The following is a 20,532-nucleotide window of genomic DNA, read 5'->3' on the forward strand; positions in this document are numbered from 1 at the left end:
AGGCAGGCGAATGGAATAAACACAGAATTGAGGTTTTCATGTTTAAGGGATTTCTCCTTCCTTTTATTGACGATATCAAAAGACTTGATTTGTTACTGAAGTGTTAAAGTGAAGGGTTGACACCGAAGTGTGACATGCTTATAATTATGCTTTCATTTCAGTAGTCAGCACTGTCGTCCACACAATTCTGAATTGACAGCGTAATCAAAAAATAATCAAAGTAAGGAAATAAGTGTTGGTTTAAAGAGGCCCTATTGTGATTTTTAGGGGGAGTTACCTTTCCTGTATTGTGTTGTATAGGCTTTTGTGCATGAACAGAGCCAGCCAGCTAACCAATCAGAGCAGACTGGGCTCTGGTTTCAGACAGAGGGTGAAAAGAGGTGCTGCAACACAGGCAGTATGAGAAAAATAAAGAGCTTTTTGAACATTAAAGCATGTCACAGTAGACAAACACATTACAAATATGAATTGGAAAACAAGTATATGTCCTCTTTAAAAAAAAAAAGGTTTGTAGGAGCTATCGGGGCTGTTCCCTTGGTGCCTTGGAGAGTTACTCTTCATCTCTACATGCTGGGGAACATATTTGCTACAAGCTGAACATTCCCAATTTGTATTCAAGTCTTGTCTCCAGCACACAGAGTGTACCTGTGTTTGCTATTTGGATTCCCAGCAATCAAAGCTGTGATTTTCTGGATGTGTCCCCCCATGGCTCCTACCTAGGCTTCCCTCATATCTCCATGGGGAACTGTGAAATCCATTTTGGGGCGTATAGAGGAGCTACAGGTCTGAAGCATTCTGCCTAAAGCTTGAGGGAACACACAGCAGCATTAATAATCCATACATAGCGAGAGACTTGGCATGTTGGTATTCCACATGACAACTTGCTTTGATACCCGTTAGTTCCACCATGGCATGAAGCACAAAGAATGAGCAAAAGCTTCATCATCAACTTTAGGATGAAAAAGGCTAATTCTAACAGTGTTTGGTTGTTTTGCAAATGTAGTGTGCCTCATTTAAAAAATCCATAAAGCCCCCACTGATTTCTCTCTTTTTAAAGATGCATTTGAAGACCTGTCTTCTTAAAGTCTTCCTACCCTTTTGGGTGCAAACATCTCAGCGATGTTAGAACTTTTTACTGTGTTTTACTCAAGAATGGACTCTTATGAGAACAATTACATTCTAATAGGCTATTAGAATGTCATTTGTGACTTTAACCAGAGCTGTCTCTGTGCTATGATGTGTTCTAAAGCCAGACTGAAAATCTTCAAATAAATCATTGTTTTTTAAGTAATCACACAGCTGTTTTGCGACCGCTTTCTCAAGAATCTTTGAGAGGAACGGAAGATTAGAAATAGGTCTATAGTTGGCTAAAACCTCTGGATCGAGGTTGTGCTTTTTAAGAAGCGGTTTTATCACTGCTACTTTGAATGATTGTGGAACATAGCCTGATAATAAAGACATATTCATAATATTTAATAAAGAAGTGCTAATTAATGGAAAAACGTCCTTCAACAGCTTAGTTGGAATTGGGTCTAACATGCACGTTGATGGTTTAGAAGAGAGAATCATTGAATGTAATTGTTCAAGGTTTATGGCTGAAAAGCATTCTTGTTTACTATCTAGTGTAATATTAGAACTTACGTTGTCGGGAGCTGTTGATAACACTATACTGGTCAAAGGCAAGAGGTCATTAATTTAGTTTCTAAGAGTAACAATTGTATCGTTAAAAAAGCACATACAATCATTGCTACTGAGTGCTATGGGAATAGAAGGCTCAATGGAGCTGTGGCTCTCTGTCAGCCTGGCTACAGTGCTGAAAAGAAGTCTTGCATTATTCTCATTCTCATCTATTAATGAAGAGTAGTAGGCTGCTCTCGCTTTACGCAGTGCTTTCTTATATTCATTGAGAGTAATATGCCAAATTGAACGAGATTCTTCAAGTTTAGTGGAACGCCATATCCTTTCAAGTTGTCTAGACTTTTGCTTTATTCTGCGGGTTTCGGCATTATGCCATGGAGCCAATCTATGTTGTTTTATTTTCTTCTTTTTCAAAGGAGCAACAGAGTCTAATTTTATTCGCAGCGCATCTATAGCACTATCAACAACATGATCAATTTGGGGTGGTGAACATTTTGTATAACTTTCCTCCCCTACATGCAGACATGCTATCGAGTTAAGTATTAGTGGAATCTCTTCCTGAAATGTGGCTATAGCACTAATAGGTTTCTGCTGCAGGAGGTTTTGACTAATGCTTTGTAGTCTCGTAATAGTACTTCAAAAGTTACTAAGAAATGGTCGGATAAAGCAGGATTATGCGGTTCGACTAATAGTTGCTCAATTTCAATACCATAAGTCAGAACAAGGTCGAGAGTGTGATTATAGCAGTGGGTTGGTTTATTTACACTCTGAAGGCAACCCTGTCTCCTAAAAATTACGTTCCCACAGAACTAAACTGCATTCTCAATTACGTTTAGCAAGAAACTTATTTTCTCCTACGTTACGTTCGTTATGAACGTATCTCAAATACGTTTATTTTCTACATATCTTCTAGAAGCATATTTTCTCCCACGTTACGTTTCTTATGAACGTATCTTAAATATGTTTATTTTCTACATATCTTTGCCATTTATTGTCTTGCTTATAATAATGATAATAGTCATTTATACATTTGAAATCAGAAGGCGGGGCTGTAATTTCGTGAGCGAGGCAGAACATAATAGTTTTAACATGACAAAAAGCTGCTGTGTCGTTCATTGCACCTCAAACATTAAAACAAATCCAGAGTTACGTGTTTCTGTACTTCCTCTAAGAAGAAAGGACAGTAACAGAAGATCTCTGTGGCTTCAGGCTTGATCGCCGTTCAAATGACAGCGTTGGTTTCCCCAAAAGTGGGCGGGGCTGTAAAGTGACGTAGATTTTACTCTCATCTATTATTCAAAACCATTCTATTTATTCTAACGTAAATTACATGCCAGTGTTTTATGTTTTTATTTTAAATCGTATAATGTCGGACTTTTTTTCCCGTCTGTGAGGAAAAGAAATGGGGCTTAGAGCCTCAAAATACTGAAATCTGTATTTTTGAAAATCTTTTTTTCCTTATTTACTCAACAATAACACACAATTATCCTTGTTTTTATTTATTCGTTTAATTCTATAATCTTGGGCTTTTTAGCCGTAAATAAAGTCACCGGAAACAGACGTAGGCCTATAAGGGATATTTTGAGGATACACACAAACCCACCGAACAGATTACCCAAGATCCTCAGCTTGAAGCTCGTTGATTGGATGTTTAGCCGCAATGCATGTTGGGATATGATGTTAATGCGATATGATATCCGAAAATAAAATAAAAATAATAATAATACTTTATTCCGAGTGTTCTTGCTTTTCTCTTTGGAAGTCATCACATAACGGCATTGTAATACACAGTTCGGCTGCATTAAATATGACACATCTGCTGTAGTTCTTTATTTATAGAGCCCTGATGAGAAGACTTCTGGAAAAACAGGAGAACTGCCGCCAAAACTGAATATGTGACGTGGATCATAAATATATCAACAATTAAACAACACCTTGCATTTCTTTTCACAAAATACGTCTCCTTGCAGTATCAATACTAATTCGGCTGACTTTTATATTTGATCCAATTGGTAGATAGGTTACATTTACACCATAACGGTGCAGAGCTGATAGAAAAGGACTGATTTTCTTTGAATATAAGAATGTAAATACTGAGTTGAGAGAATAGTCAGGGGATTTGGGTGATGGGAGACACATCTATGAAATCACAATTTCAATAGCTTACCATTAAATGACGGATATGCCTTTCTGTCTGTGATGTTTTACAAATCAGATATTAATGTGTAGAAGTAAAGCATGAGAAATAGTATAGCAATATCATGTAAAATTATGTAAAAACATGAATAAAACTACACATCTTCAGATGTTATACATACATAAGTGTCCTAATACAAAGTTATTATTAGTATGCTGTGTGTACCTTGTGTGCACCGCCTAGTGGTTAAAGCACGTTATTGAATTATTTTTGTTGAATAATGTTATTTGATGAAAAAAATATTAAGAGTACATACTTTCATAGGGGGAAAGTAGAAGGTCTGTGATAGAAATATAGAATATAAAAAATCAAGAAGATACAAGTGATCTCTACAATAAAACAGTTTAGTGCACGATGTACAAAGATATTAATAGGAGGATGTGCAAAACATACAAATTAATTCACCTCTATTTAAACATTAAATAATACTTTAGGTTAAGGTCTTCTTTCAAATAAGAAAAACACTTTGAGGGTATCTATCTACAGATAAATATTAAGCCTGACAAAGTACTTAACGTCTAATGTATTGCTTTCCTGCAATGTTAACTATGTTGAAGCACTTATTTTAACTGATATTATACACATTAATTATACTCTTATGTATGTAGATAGTATAAGAAATGTGCAGAATTTGACAGTTTAATGGTGGAGGTACACACATATTGATATATGTCTTGTAAATAACTATTAGTAGAGAATAACGAGGCATTAATATACTTTATAGAGATCTGCAGATAAATGTTTAGTCTTCTCAAGCACCAACTATCAAATATCTCTCCTGATTGTTGGCACTTGACAATCACCGTTCCCTGAATTTTACTCAGGTGTAACTAAAGTCTGCTTTAAAGGTTGTTTATATTTCACATCATTATCAGAATCTGCAGAGTTACTAAAGTAAATGTAGTGGAGTAAAAATACCAGGTTAACCTCTGAATTGTAGTGGAGTAGAATATATATTAACGCTGCCCATTATGGATACAAGCGATTTTCACCCATGTAGTAATTACATGTTTTAAATGTGTACACACCAATGTGTTTTCTATCGCCTAAACCTCCAGGGCTGTACACAGTTTAATACTGTCAACTTCTAATTTTTGGAAAAACGAAAACGTCTTTTAAAACTACAATTCCCAGTAGAGACGTGCCATAGAGAACATGTTGCGAAACACAATAGCCAGCATGTGTAGTTCTGGGGGTGTTCGAGTCCAGTTTTGAATAGTCTGCCGTGGTTTCGTTCTATTTCAAAGAGCTTGACGCTCGGCGTACCTTGGTGCACTGCCACTCCAACATCCAATCACAGAGCTTGAAGATTAATCACGGGGTTTGTCAACGGGACTGTAGTCCAAAACGATAGCTGGGGATTATGGGTAGTGTAGTGTCTTCGGCCATCCTAAACTGAAATGTTTTTCGGATATCATATCGCATTAACAACATCACATCTGGCGTCACAGAGATCTTCTGTTACTGTCCTTTCTTCTTAGAGGAAGTACAGAAACACGTAATTGGATTTGTTTTAACATTTGAGGTGCAATAAACGACACAGCAGCTTTTTGGCGTGTTAAAAACTATTATTTTCTGCCTCGCTCATAAGAGTAACAGCTGGCAAAATTACAGCCTCGCCTACTGATTTCAAATGTGTGCTCTAAAATGATATTTATAAATGACTATTATCATTATTATAAGCAAGACAATAAATAGCAACGATATGTAGAAAATAAACGTATTTAAGATACGTTCATAACAAACGTAACGTGGGAGAAAATATGTTTCTAGAAGATATGTAGAAAATAAACGTATTTGAGATACGTTCATAACGAACGTAACGTGGGAGAAAATACGTTTCTTGCTTAACGTAATTGAGAATGCAGTTTAGTGGGAACGTAATATTTAGGAGACAGGGTTGCTGACGGAAACCAACATAATCTAATATAGAGTTAAATGCAACAGTAAGACTATTTTTATCATCGTCAACATGAATATTAAAGCCACCTACGATAATTACTTTATCTGTTTTAAGAACCAAAGTTGATAAAAACTCTGAATAAGGACCTGGTGCACGGTACACTGTAACAAATAAGATTGGCTGCAAAGTTTTCCAGGTCGGATGCGTAAGACTAAAAACGAGGCTTTCAAAGGAGGTATAATTTAATTTTGGTTTAGTATTGATAAGTAAACTTGAGTCAAAGATTGCTGCAACTCCACCTCCTCGGCCCGTGCCTCGAGCAATATGAGTGTTGACATGGCTGGGTGGAGTGGCCTCATTTATGCTGACATATTCTTCATGTCTCAACCAAGTTTCAGTGAGACAGCATATATCAATATTATAATCTGATATTAAATCATTTACCAATATTGCTTTAGATGCTAGAGATCTTATGTTTAAGAGTCCACATGTAATCTTCCTGTTTTGTTGCACTGTAGTAGTTGTTACATTTACTTTTATTAAGTTATTATGTATGACACCTCTATTAGGTTTTACCTTAAATTGTCCTTGGGCAGACACACACACCGCTAATATTGGGTATTTTATTGGTTTCGGGATTCCTATGGATGACTGCCTAGGAGAGAGCGCAGAGAAGCGTGTAAGACTGCGACTCCGCCTCCTGGTCTCAACTCCAGTTTGTCATGGATTAAGTCCACAAAGCCCTGAAATGTTTGCCGAAATGAGATCTGCACCTTCCAAAGTAGGATGAATGCCGTCTCTCTTAATCAGACCAAGTTTTCCCCAGAAGGCTGTCCAATATTTACGAAGCCCACATTGTTTGCTGGGCACCACCAAGACAACCAGCGCTGAAATGATGACATGCGGCTATACATGTCATCATTGATCAGATTGGGGAGGGGACCAGAGAAGATTACGGTGTCCGACATTGTTTTAGCATAACTACACACCGACTCCACATTAAGTTTGGTGCATTCTGATTGGCGTAAACGAACATCATTACCACCGACGTGAATAACAATGCTACTGTATTTACGTTTATTTTTAGCCAGCAGTTTAAGATGCGCCTCAACGTCTCCCGCTCTGGCACCCGGAATGCATGTGACTGTGGAGGCTTCGGTCTCTAAATTCACGTGTCTCATAATAGAGCTACCAATAACCAGAGTTGGCTTCTCAGCGGGTGTCTCGCTGAGTGGGGAATATCTGTTAGATACGTGAACGGGTTGGTGGGGACCTGCGGGTTTCGCGTTATGCCCCTTCTGAACAGTCATCCAGTCTCCCTGCTGCTCGGGAGTTGCCGGGGACGGCTAAGAGGAGCTACCTTTTGCCGGTCCGCACCGGCTAACATGGGCTTTACCGTAGCTGAGTTACTTTCTAAGATGCAGAGCCGGGCTTCTATGGCTATGATTCCCGCCTCCAACCTAACAACTATACTACATTTAACACATGTATCGGTACCAGTAAAGGAGGTAGGGAAGTAACCAAACATGAGACAGTTAGAGCAGGAAATAGCACCCGAGGGTGGGGAAAGAGCCATGGCTAGCTATCAAGCTATAGCTACCGTTAGCAAACCCGAAAAGAGTGTAGGCAACTGTGGAGTTACAGTCGCTAAGAGAAGGAGAGTTGTGAGTGCTTAAGCTGTAGTAACGTGTGATTACAACGTCAGGCAGTTGCCGTGATCAAGAGTTTTAAAACTATCGATTAAGTTAAGATAATAAGCTATCAGCAACAGAACAGGCACACGGGATATCCGGAGATGACAACAACAACCGGAAGTTACAACATGCTTACCGCAATAGTAGCCCGTGTCGAAACCGTCAACAGTCTACAGTTTGAAATATAAGTTTTCTCTCTTCATTCTCTCTTCATTGTTCATGTTGGTGAAGATGTTTCTTTGTTTGCATGTACATTTGTGTTTTTATATTTGCGTTGTTGCTGAAACTTCAGCATCTTTCTTCTAATATAAATACTCTGCACCGTTGTAGTGTATTTGCACATGTCGGCCACCGTAATAAAGCCCCCACTGATTTCGCTGCACACCTTGTTAAAAATGCATTTGAAGAAATCTCGTTTTTAGTCTTACTCCCCTGTTGAGTCAAAGAATCTCGGCGATGTTAGAACTTTTTACTGCTTTATTCCAGAATGGACTCATAACAAAGTATCTGATACCCACAAGGTTACCATTTCCTTGGCTGTCCATCACAGCCATTGTTAAAGCTATTATCTATCTGCCGGTTAGTCTGCCAGCCGGTGGGTTGTCTCGAGCTGACACGACGGCGGTGTTATTGTATCCGATCTGCCTAATCGCGGCTTAATCTTTTCCAAGGTAATGCCTGGTGTTGTGTTCGTCGGGGGATGACAAAGCCTTGGCGTGGTTTTAATCTTGGTAACTGAGGCACCGCGAGTGAAGCAAATTAACCTAATCTCCAGTCAGATGAAAGGAAGGATCCCCGGCTAACACCGAGATGATGTTGTTTATTGTTTTGCTGCACTTATCGGCTTAAAACCTAAAGATTTCACAAGGAACTGCTCAGTGGTTTTGAACAGATAAAGGCGGCTTAGTGCCAAAGCTGTGTTTTCCTCACACTGTCACCTCCGCTTGGTGTCATCTGGAAAAAGAAAGAGAAATGTAGAGAGTGCACAGCGAGGCCACCACATGTAGGTTATTTTAGATGCTTTGTGTATTCCCGCGATTAACTCCAGTTCGTATTAATTCTGCCAATGTGTTTTATATATAGACAATTACAGGCTGTTGACAGAGGAGCTTTACCCAATTACTGCCTAATTACCATCCTTATTAGAATAGGTGCTTATGTCAAATATATTATTGTGATTTGGGCTGAATGTTGAGAAGCTTCAGAGGGAAATATGACTGATAAGACAGACTTGTTGTTGTCTTGCCTTTCCATTTTTAACTAGCGATCGCACCACATGGCCCAGGGATGGCACACCGGGAGACCAATGCCCCATCACTGTTTCAACTTTTAATCATCGTCTTTGGCTCTAAATAATGCAAAGATGAAAACAAACATGGATCTGAAGTCTCTCTGTGTATCACGCCTCCTAACTGGGTGTTAGCGCTAATTAATTGTGTGCCTATTGTTGCAAATAGGCAATGCTTTGGGAAGGAAATGAAGCGTATTACTGAAGAGTGCTTTGGATCGCTGTGATCTGGAAGCTACTGTAATATGCACACGAACCACCTTTTGACATGTTCGCGTTAAGAATTGTATTTCATTTTTGATAGATGTGGTTGGACTAATAAATCCCAAATGTATACAATTACGACTCTTTAAGAAAATATACAATATCTTTCACACTAGTCAAAATGTTTTAAGTGTTATATTTGTGTTTCTTTTTAGCTGCATCAACATCATAATTGGATTTGATTTTAGAATCTATATATCATTTTGAAATATGCTTTTTTATTGTGACTTCTACATATTTATTTATGTTACACTTGGTGTATTCCATGTGTGTAAAATCTAAACCGAGGCTATCCATCTTCTGTACTTCCTGATCTTGATCACGTCAACTCTGTAAAACGACTGAGATAATATCATATGCAATAACACAGGCTTTACATTTAAGGCTAGCAATGTGAATGTTTTTAGTCAACTAATGTTTATAAAGTCCAACTCCAACTTAATTCCCTGTGTTTTGGCAGTCCAAGTCCATTGGTACCACCTCAATACAGCTTAACATATAGCATTTCAAATGAAAAAGGAAATTAAAAGTTAGTATGTTATGGTCAATAATGAAGTTCTCCGGCATCAAATGAGAAAACAAGTCTCTTTCTCACTCACACACACACACACACACACACACACACACACACACACACACACACACACACACACACACACACACACACACACACACACACACACACACACACACACACACACACACACACACACACACACACACACACACACACACACACACACACACACACACACACACACACACACACACACACACACACACACACACACACACACACACACACACACACACACACACACACACACACACACACACACACACACACACACGTCCCATCCTTCAGTCCGCGTTCACAGTCACACCCTGCAGTAGAGATGATCCTTGATAAACATTGAAGATGGACTTTTGTGTGTGTGTGTGTGTGTGTACGTGTGTGTACGTGTGTGCAGGGTGTAGCAAGGTTAAAGCTGGCAGACCTCGAGCTCTGTGCTGGCTAAGAGGCAGCAGGCTAATAACTTCAATTATCTCAGCACCTCACTTCAGGCCACAGCTGATAGGACAGCAGCACACGTTATCTGCCTTTGATAGCAACTTGGGGCACACACACACACACACACACACACACACACACACACACACACACACACACACACACACACACACACACACACACACACACACACACACACACACACACACACACACACACACACACACACACACGAGCCAAAGCCAAACATAAGTCTGTAAATGTGTGATCACCTCTACTAACAGGGTACAGCGGAGGCACATGTCCAAACACAAACAGAAATTGAGCATAGCTAAACACACACACACACACACACACACACACACACACACACACACACACACACACACACACACACACACACACACACACACACACACACACACACACACACACACACACACACACACACACACACACACACACACACACACACACACACACACACATCCCTGGGACTCTGGAAGGACAGCGTGGGTGTTTATAGTCTCCTTCCACAGTAAAAGTCTGAAGTTAATTACATAAACCCAAAATCAAGACTGGGACAATACTTGTACTGTTCTCTCCCCCTAAGCCAAGCCTTCCTCTTTATCACCCAGGGTTGCTTGACATGTACGTGTCTCATTGTGCCATTTAGGAACGCAGTAAATTATAATGGGGGAAGAGAGACATAGATCATTGGACCTGCTGTCAATTACTCTCTATAACCGGCGTTATTAGAAAGTCAATGGACTCTTTAGTATGTGTGCAGTTATCATCTTAGTAAGACAGTGTGCAGGTAACTGCTGCTGTTTGCTCTTATTATATTTCTGTTGATTTGTTTCGCCGCAGTAGTGCATTGAGTTTACATGGGAGAATCAGTTGGTCCATTACTTCAGTCCAGAGTGAAATATCTCAACAACTGGATTGTCTTATAGTGGGGTATAGACATAGATGCACTCCATAAGATGAATCCTAATGACTCAGGCCTTACATTTGTCCCAGATGAAAAGTCCAATAGTTTGATGAATTATACAATAACAAGATTTAAGGTGGTTTCAAATAAAAGGTGAACGATCTTTTGCCATTTGTGTAGTCCGAGATTGATTTACTCTTATCAGAAAGGTGTAAAGATGTTGGGGCAAACCATAATGAGACGTACCAGCTGTAAAATACCTAGATTCTTTACTGTAAACATGCAGACTTTCACCTGCTGTTGACACTAGATGAAAAGTTTGGATCACCAATAGCCGCGTTCACACTGCGGTACTTTTCCCACAAAGGTTCATGCGAACTTAGTTCATGCGAACTCTTTAGTTTGCATGAACTAAGTACAGATCACGTTCACACCAGAAAAAGTCCCTGGGGGAGGATTAGGCAAATGAAGCCGCTGACGTCACTTCTTCTTCTTCTGCTTTGGGTTTACTGGCAGGCCGCAAACCACTTCACGGCGTATACTGCCGCCCAAAGTCCCCGGAGTTGGGGACTGGCTTCAGTAGAAGCTGCTGGGAGTCCCAGCAGCTTCTACTGAAGCCTTCCGAGTAAATCGCCAGAACGCCGACACCTCCTCATCTCCACCGCTCCCATGTTTTATTTTGTGTTGCCATAAGTTAGTCTCTCTGCGTTTCTGTGCTGGGCTAATGCTAATAATGCTAATGCGAGGATAATAAAATGGCGGCTTCACAAAACTTTTTGGGAGTTTTACGGGGCGTGGTTTGCAATCCGCCCAGCCAATCAGGAATATAGCTCTTTTCTCAAAAAAGAGCCGCTCGAAAGTCCCTGCTCTCTAGCAGGGACTTTCGAGGAGGTAAAAAGGTTCGCATGAACTACTTTTAGTACCGGCTCTTTTTGGTGTGAACGCGATCATGAACTAAGTTCGCATGAACCTTTGTGGGAAAAGTACCGCAGTGTGAACGCGGCTAATGTAATCAAGGTTCATCCTGGTTCAAATCAAATCAAATCAAGTTTTATTTATATAGCACATTTATAAACGATAACATGGTAACATGAATGTTTGCATAAAATGTAGTGGCAAACCATCAATTAGTATTTCATTTTTGACCAATGGGTTTGCACAGATGACTTAAATATGGACTGATTGACAGATATTCAAATGAACAGAAAACCAACCTTGTTTTCGTTAAATGGCAATAGACCTTAAGCTGCTTTCCCATGATACCAGGGTTGCCAACTTTGGGTACCTGGCTGGAGTGAGATTTTGATATCATGGGTTTAATTACACATATGCACACTATATGACTGCTGTCGTGTTAGCAGCGGGACCTTAGCATATATATAGGATATAGGATATATATACAATATATACAAATACACAAAATTGGACACAGACTATAAAGGGCACAAAGTATCATTCACTAATGAAAGTCAAACACATGTTTGTTTCCACTGTTTTATTGTGTGCCTGTCGCGATAAGCAATTAATTGACTTATGCCACTGGCAGTGAAATTACATGATATACTGCTGGGTAGCTTATGAAATTCACCATGGGATCAATAACGCTTTTATCTTAACCGATAATAATACATGATAAAATATGTCTTTTATATTTTGTAGTGTTCTGAATCTTCTAGAAGTATGTCTTTAGCATCTGAATAGAGCCATCACAATGTGTCTACAATGTACCTCTCACACTTGACCACACCCCAAACTAATGTGTGTCAAAATGAAAGACAACCCACACACCTATCAATCATCAAACCGTGGGGTCTTAATTCATTACGTGTTGATTTCTATCAACGGGGGAGTACTTCAGGAAAGTCGACAGAGGGGGGGGGGGGCTAGTGGAGTACTTCGTGACCACAGAGTGTGAACGTTGTGATCAGCTGTTTTAGCGCAGTTCTCCAGTGAAGGGGGGGGGAGTCTCCCTCCGCAGCCGGTTGGCGTAGTTTTGGCACAAGTCCGTTGTACAGACCGACGTTAACAGCAGCCCTGTCTGTGCACACGGAGACCGACTCTGTCGTCCGGTGATCTAACCGCCTTCTGGAAAAGCTTCACAAGTACGTCGGTACGCAAATGCGCTATGTGACACAAGTGACGGTACGCATTTCAGATTACGCACATAACCTGCGTACCAGTTATGTGCACCCCTGTACCAGAGCCATATTATTACTATTATATGGCTCTGCCCTGTACTACAGCAAAAGTATTCTCCGTCGGGACTTCCTGCAACAACACCACGCCGTTATCAAAGATGTTCTATTGAGAAGACGATCACTACGTGACAAAAGTTTTCAAAACCGTGGCTACTGAAATCAATCTTACTAACTGCTGTCTGTGCAATTTACTCCGCGCGAGTTGGCAGACTTTAGTTTGCTTACTTTAACATAATTTTTCATGGTGGGGCTAAGCTATTTCTTGGTATGGGTGTAGCCTACCCCAGCCATACCCTGGCGCTGCCGCTGGTGGCACGTATGGGGCGGGCCATTCTGCACATGCGTTAAATGCTTAAATATTTTAACGCAATTAATTAAAAAAATGTATTACCGCCGTTAACGCGATAATTTTGACAGCACTAATATATATATATATATATATATAAAATATCTGCATTATTTGATCCCACTTTATGCTTTGCTCTTGTTGCTTATTTTACACTGATTTGATATCTTATGTTTCTGCCCCTCTGTTAATTCTCCCATTATCCTCCTCAATCTGCCTAGAAGTATTTTAATGTTGTAGCTGCTACTATAAACAATACTAACGCTAGGGCTACAACTGACAGTTATGTAGGCACATTGTTATTGCTTCTTATCGCTGTGTGATTAAAAGAATAAACACAAATAGCAGGATAGGCAATGCTAAACTTTATTTCGTACCTTCGTACACACATAACACAACATTAGAATGAGCTTTTATCAACGCCTACATGATGATAACCTGTCAGCATGACAGGAAAATCCACATGACATTAATACAGAGCGGGCAGAACTGACATCTGCATTCAAAGAATACACTTTACCAAAGCTTGAGGAAAATATCACAACACAACCCCTTTATGAGCCAAACCACCATGAAAGAAAACTGGTGCTATATCTTATCCCACTGAAAAGGCACTGCACCGATACCGTTAAAATATTGGCATAGTTCATCCCTGTGATGCTTGGCTCGAGCTGGATTATTGGTGGTGGGTGGCAGGGTGGCTTGCCGTAGATCAGGGTCTTGTCTCCAGCTTCCTGGGACAGTGCCATGATCGGGTCCTTCCTGGTCAACAACTCCCGCCATGTATGTGCTACAGTTCTCTGTGCGCAGGAAGTTGTGCAGCGCACAGCAAGCCAAAAACAATGGCCTCCACTTTGGCAGTGTCTTGAATGTTTATGGTGGTTAGGAAGACCCGAAAACGGTTGGCTAGGATGCTAAAGGCATTTTCTACCACCCTCCGAGCCCGTGACAGCCTGTAGTTGAAGATGCGTTGCTCTACAGCTAGCCTGCGGTTCGGATAGGGCTTCATGAGGTACTCTTTCAGGGGAAATGCCTCATCTGCCACAATGTGGCAACAAACCACCTGGTCAGAAGCAGGAAGTGATGCAGGTGCAGGGATGTTGAATGTCCTATTCTCCAAGGCATCCTGCAGTGAGCATCCACCAACAGGGTGTCCGCGGGCTCTTAAAAAGTATTAAAAGTTGATAAATCAATTTAGCGAAAATTAAGGCTATTAAAAAGTATTAAAAAGTATTAAACGGCATTTTCCAAGGTATTAAGAAGGTCCACAGCAACGACAACATGAAACACCCTTTAATTTACTGAAACAACATGTCGGGAAACCCCCTCAAGGTGGCCCCATGCATAGCGTGCCATAAAATGCTGCTTCTTATTTTAAGTTTCGTTGCCTTACTCCGCTCTGTGGGGGGGGGGGGGGTTATCTGCTGGTGGACTACCTGAGAGAGATACAGCAGGAGAACACGCCGTCCACCGCGGAGAATAAACAGAAGGGCAACCATGCTCCGGGGTCTTCTTCGCTGCTTTTGGTGTATTTTGTGGCGGCAGCAGCGCCACTTACAGGCCTGGCATATGTACTACAGCGTGTCCAGCATTTCCAGCGGTCTAGTGTGAACGGACACGTTAATGAATCGAATGCGCTTGAACGGAATACTTTTTTGCGTTTGCGTATGCGTTTTACTGTATGCGTCCTCGTGGGGCCGGGGTCTAAGCCAAACTATATCCGGTCACAGAGATCTGCTATTTTAAAGTGAGGTCAACACATATCGACCCTAAATATAGTCTATATTAAGAACGAAAAAAGTCTTAACATATATATCGTTTTTTGTAAACATATGACAAATGTGTGAGGGGGATGACGTCAGAGCATCGTCCTCTGTGCCGGGCTTAGCTCCGGACAGCCCCAGCCCAATGTAACCCCTGGGTATTTGTGAGGGAGCTCCTATATGCCATTACCCCGCTGAAGCTCACCAAAGTTTAATATATTTCATAGTTCAAAGTTTTGTCAATTGTTTTGTTTATTGGTCAAATACTGGTTTCTACTGGTTTCTGATGGTTTTACTGGAAAGAAAGAGCACAGAGTACAGAAGCAGCATACTGCATTAACCCTAACCCACAGAGAGGTTGAAGTTCATGTGGAGCGGAGGCTTCAGTAGTCTGTCTGCACTCTGTTTAGTTGTGCTATCTTACAATCAATATAGTAAATGTGAGGTAAAGTGTGTCGCCAATGTAACCGGTTAGAACTCGAAGTTGCAATGAGGTCTTAAAATGTATGGACAGGGTCTTAAAAAAGGTCTTAAAAAGGTATTCAATTTGACTTCAGGATTCCTGCATATACCCTGACCAAACACACCACCATCTGAAATCCTCCCATTACAACCTACATCTACATACAAGAACTTGTAGTTGCTGTCGACCAGTGCCATTAGCACTATTGAAAATGTATGTTTGTAGTTGAAGTAGGTTGATCCAGTTCCTGGAGGCGGGCGGATGTTGATGTGTTTCCCATCCAGGGCACCTAGGCAGTTTGGGAAGTCCCACTGAGCCTGGAATCTATCAGCTACTTGCTGCCACTCTTCCACTTTGTCTGGGCACTGAAAAACAAAACATATATTTTTTAAGACCCATGCTTCATATGGCAAACCAAACATTTGCTGTTCAAATGCCTACAGACCTCACTGTATTACATAGAGTTTGCACAGTAAAACCAATTCTGAAATCTGGCACTTCATTGAATTCCAGCTCTCGACACAGGTTCGGGAAAGCCCCATGAGCTTCTCGCTGTAGTATCCATGACTTCACCTATTTAGTGCGGTTTCTCCTAATTCTTCGCTTCCGCTTCTTGAGAGACTGTTGCTTGAGAATATCTTCCACAAGTAACACTGCAATGGCTGATAGCTCCAGTGCCGCACGAAACATGTTTTAGATGGACGAGAGGGAAAATGGAACGCACACGCTATTTGTTGTTGTTTATATCACGGTCTGTTCTTCTTCTCTGTCTTCCGGTTGTTGCCTCTTTTGAATGACAAATACACACTACCGCCGCCTGCTGGTAAGGAGAGTTATTGCCACTCACGCACTGAAGTCGGTGCGGTGTGTTCCCGTGCGACACATGGCCAAAACGCAGGAGAACACGGCCAGGCAACTGCCGACTTCAGCGTCGGCTAGTCCTCTGGTGACTGCTTGGTGTGTCAGGGCCTTAACCCTCACACCAGATACTGACTGGTTTTCGGACCCCCCCAGACCCCCCCAATAAAGCAAAAATGCACGTTTCAGAGTGGCCTTTTATTGTGGCCAGCCTAAGGCACACCTGTGCAATAATCATGCTGTCTAATCAGCATCTTGATATTGAACAATCAATAAATAAAGAACACAGAATTGTTGAATATAAAACACAATGTGTGTGATTATACTAAATGATTTACAAATAAACACCACTGCATATTTAACCGTTACACATGCTGATGTAACGCAAATGTTCCAACTTGGGATCAATAAAGTATATCTTATCTTAAGATGATCGATGGCTACTGCCATATTTGCAAAATGTGCCTCTGAACCTTGACAAGTGCATGTTTCAGGCTTATCAATTAATGTAATGTAATGTTATCACAGGGGTCACAGACATAAGACCAGCTGTTAAATAAAGCTCTTCTGACCTTAGCTGGCATGTGGGTATATATATTAATGCTGCCCATTATGGGCATAAGCAATTTTCACCCATTTATTAATTATATGTTTTAAATGTGAGTGTTTCCTATCCCCTAAACCTCCAGGGATGTACACAGTTTAATACTGGCAACTTCTTATTATGGGAAATACGAAAACGTCTTTTAAAACTACAACTCCCAGTAGAGACGTGCCATAGATAGAGAACATGTTGCGAAACAGAATAGCCAGCATGTGTAGTTCTGGGGACGGGGTGGGGGAGGGGGGACGCGGTGGACCCGTTCAAATCCAGTTTTGGACAGTCTGCCGAGGTTCCATCCCATTCCAAGTGCTGTTCGAGGCTCGGTAACCCACACTCTCCAATCACAGAGCTTGAGGACGATCACGGGGTTTGTCAAACAGAGCACATGGTGTAGTCCAAACGATAGCTGGGGATTCTGGGTAGTGTAGTGTCTTCTGCGATCCTTTACTCCGAAAAAATATTTGTTTCTCCGAATTGAAGGGGAAAAATACAAAAGCATTGCACACAATTTAAACCAATCAATGTTGTGTAATTAACAAGGATAATCTGGTGTTTTTTAGTCGATGAGTAGTGCAGATATCACTGTAAAATCAATCGACAGTTAGGGGAATACTTACTTCCGGGTGTACAATTATCCGTTATCCAATGAGAATGGACACTCACATTGCCTTTAAGGGCAGCTGACACAAACGAATGCCGTGCTTCCATGAGCGTCCATAGAAGCATATGGACATCCCGGAAAGATGCAAATGGACGCTAAGGGCCCCCCCCTTGCGTTGAAAATGGACGCTAAGGCCCCCCCCCCCCCTTGCGTTGGAAAAAGCCGACACAGGGGACTTGACATAACGTCAACATAGGCCGACCTGGGAGTGAGGATGTGTTGACCGGTGAGACATGTCAACATCGATTCAGAAAACCCTGCTGAGGGATGGAAACTAAGTCATGTTATACTTTATTCTGTAGTATGGGGTGAAGGGCGAAAGAGACAAACGTATTCTCTCAAAAATCGGTATGAGATGTTTAGCCATCTTCTCTTGGTGACCGTGACCAGTGTGCACCATGATTAGGACTTTGTAGTTGCAAAACAGGGAGAAACAGGGTGGGGGGGGAAAGAAAGTGTGTGTATCAGAAAAGCAACCAGATGAGACAACTGATGAGGCGCCTGGAAAACCAATCCCCTGGGGTTCGAGGATGGTGGGGTGGGGGGGCTAACCTGCATATCTTCTCCTCCTCCCTTCATCATCTCCCGCTCTTTCTTGCATGAAATCCCTCCACACACACAAAAAGGCTCCGCTGTCCCATCAGCAGCGCTGGTAAAAGCGCAGACGCCGTCCTGATGTTTAATTCATCGTCAGAGAGGACAACAGGAAATAAAGAAAAAGGGGAAGGAAAGATTACCATTTCTTTATTTTCACTGCTTTGTTTTGCAGCCATGATAGTGAAAGTGAGATGAAATACGTGTGTGGGAGGGAGAGACCGAGGGGGGGACAAAGAGAAACAGATACACAGAGAAAAGGCACAAAGCTGTGTAGAAACCAGAGGAGTGTTTGGTGATTATGGAGGTTGACTGCTGTTCGCCTGTCTGTGGAGACACACTGATGGAGACAGAGGTGTGTGTGTGTGTGTGTGTGTGTGTGTGTGTGTGTGTGTGTGTGTGTGTACACATTTGTACCTGACAATGTTCTGTCATCCCCCCATTAATCAGAGCCTGTTTAAATATAGAACCGGATTAAGGGGGGGGTCCCATTAGACCTGGACCTGCAGAAAAGTGTGTGTCTGTGCACGTGTGTGATGTCACTCACAAGTAGTTCGATTTGTGCTCTTGAGAAGAGACAAAGGTGAGGAGGATGCTCCAGCTGAGCTCTGAGTTGGTCAAATGTGTTTGTAAGCCTTTAATTAAAAAGCTGAACTGTATTTAGGCAGTGTGTTCCACCTCTATGTGATAAACATAATGCAGTCTCAAATCCAAATCCCTGTAGACATTGAACATTTGATCAATAAAGCAATATGATAATGGGGTTTTGATTAAATGCATGCCAATTTTGGGGGAACATGTGTTTCCGTCCTTGCATATTTAAAGCTCTCTTTAGATTATTTAGAAAACAAAATCATGCAAAAAATATACTTTTCTTATTTAACCAGAAAATATTAATATAAATATAATAAGGGAATATAAATGTATCTGTATCTCATTTAAAGAGCTTTTCACAGGCTATCAGAAAGTGTTTTAAAGATGGAGAGAGAAAGTCCTTTACACACCAAACCTATAAACTGTATGTTCTCTTTTGCAACACAAGCTTTTATCTTCAGCCTGAAGTACAGATATATAAAGGATAGGTTCGCCCCGAAAACATGTTACCTGTGTCCCTTATACATTTAAAAGAATATAGCTCCAAATTGTGAGCAACTGTATGACTTTATACGCAAGAGCATATTTGACATTTTCTTTTGGAATGTTACCTCCCTCATGAAAAACTGTGTGGCTTCCATAATAACTTCTTGTTGAGATAATAGTTTTTCTGATATCAAGAATGTATGAACTATCACAGGAATGGGGTTCCGTGCTTTGTGTATGTAGCCGGTCAGGCTATGCAAGCATGTTTCTTCATCTGAGTCCCTATGTTTTTTTAGCTAATGACTTTTGATCTTCAGGCTAGTGCTGATAGCATCCTACCCAAGGCATTGGCACGGAAACAAAGAATCCTCCTCTTCACTCTCCAACAGTGTTGGGGAAGTTACGTCCAAAATGTAATATAGTACATATGACTTATTACTGTCTTTTGAAAGTAATAAGTTACATTACAATATTACTGTCTCTGAAATGTAATGAGTTACACTGCTTCTATATTACTTTTGAGTTACTTTACCAAAATAACCGTAAAAGAATGGCTAGGTATTTGAAATGCTAAAATGTAGTTTAGTGCAGCTCATTATGAAGGGCGATGTGGTATAGCATAACAACTGTGTAGGCCCTTAAGGCTACTAACAACTTGTATTACACGGCTTAGTTGAATACTCGATTCTGATTGTAAATGCTTAACATGTGACACGTTGTTAATACAGCAGTACAGACCACTGTCAAGGACTATAATGAAGGTTGCTAAGGAGGATCAAGAAAGAGAAAGGAAAAGAGGTTAAAAGACGGAGCGCTGGACGTCAGATGAATCACCAGAAGAAGGCAGAGAGGAAACACTAACAGGACACGGAATGGGCTCTGTAGTTTGTTTAGTATATGGCCGTGTAATAAGCGGGATAATGTGCAGCGAGGCGTCATTATGGGGAAAAGAACACCTGAAGGGTAAACACCAGGCTTACTGATCCACCCGCACAATTTTTCTCTGGTGTCGGAATGTCTCGCAATTCTTAAAAA

At 41.0% G+C, this 20,532-nt stretch overlaps 1 protein-coding gene and 1 pseudogene across 4 annotated transcripts in view; one reads left to right on the forward strand and one right to left on the reverse strand.

The window, feature by feature from the left end:
- The window catches only part of rbfox3a (RNA binding fox-1 homolog 3a), a 960,486-nt gene that overhangs the window by 51,371 nt on the left and 888,583 nt on the right, over positions 1-20,532 (forward strand). The window lies entirely within an intron of this gene.
- LOC139435863 (uncharacterized) lies at positions 14,048-18,405 on the reverse strand (annotated as a pseudogene).

This window comes from Pseudochaenichthys georgianus, chromosome 19 (genome assembly GCF_902827115.2).
Source record: "Pseudochaenichthys georgianus chromosome 19, fPseGeo1.2, whole genome shotgun sequence".
NCBI lineage: Eukaryota > Metazoa > Chordata > Actinopteri > Perciformes > Channichthyidae > Pseudochaenichthys > Pseudochaenichthys georgianus.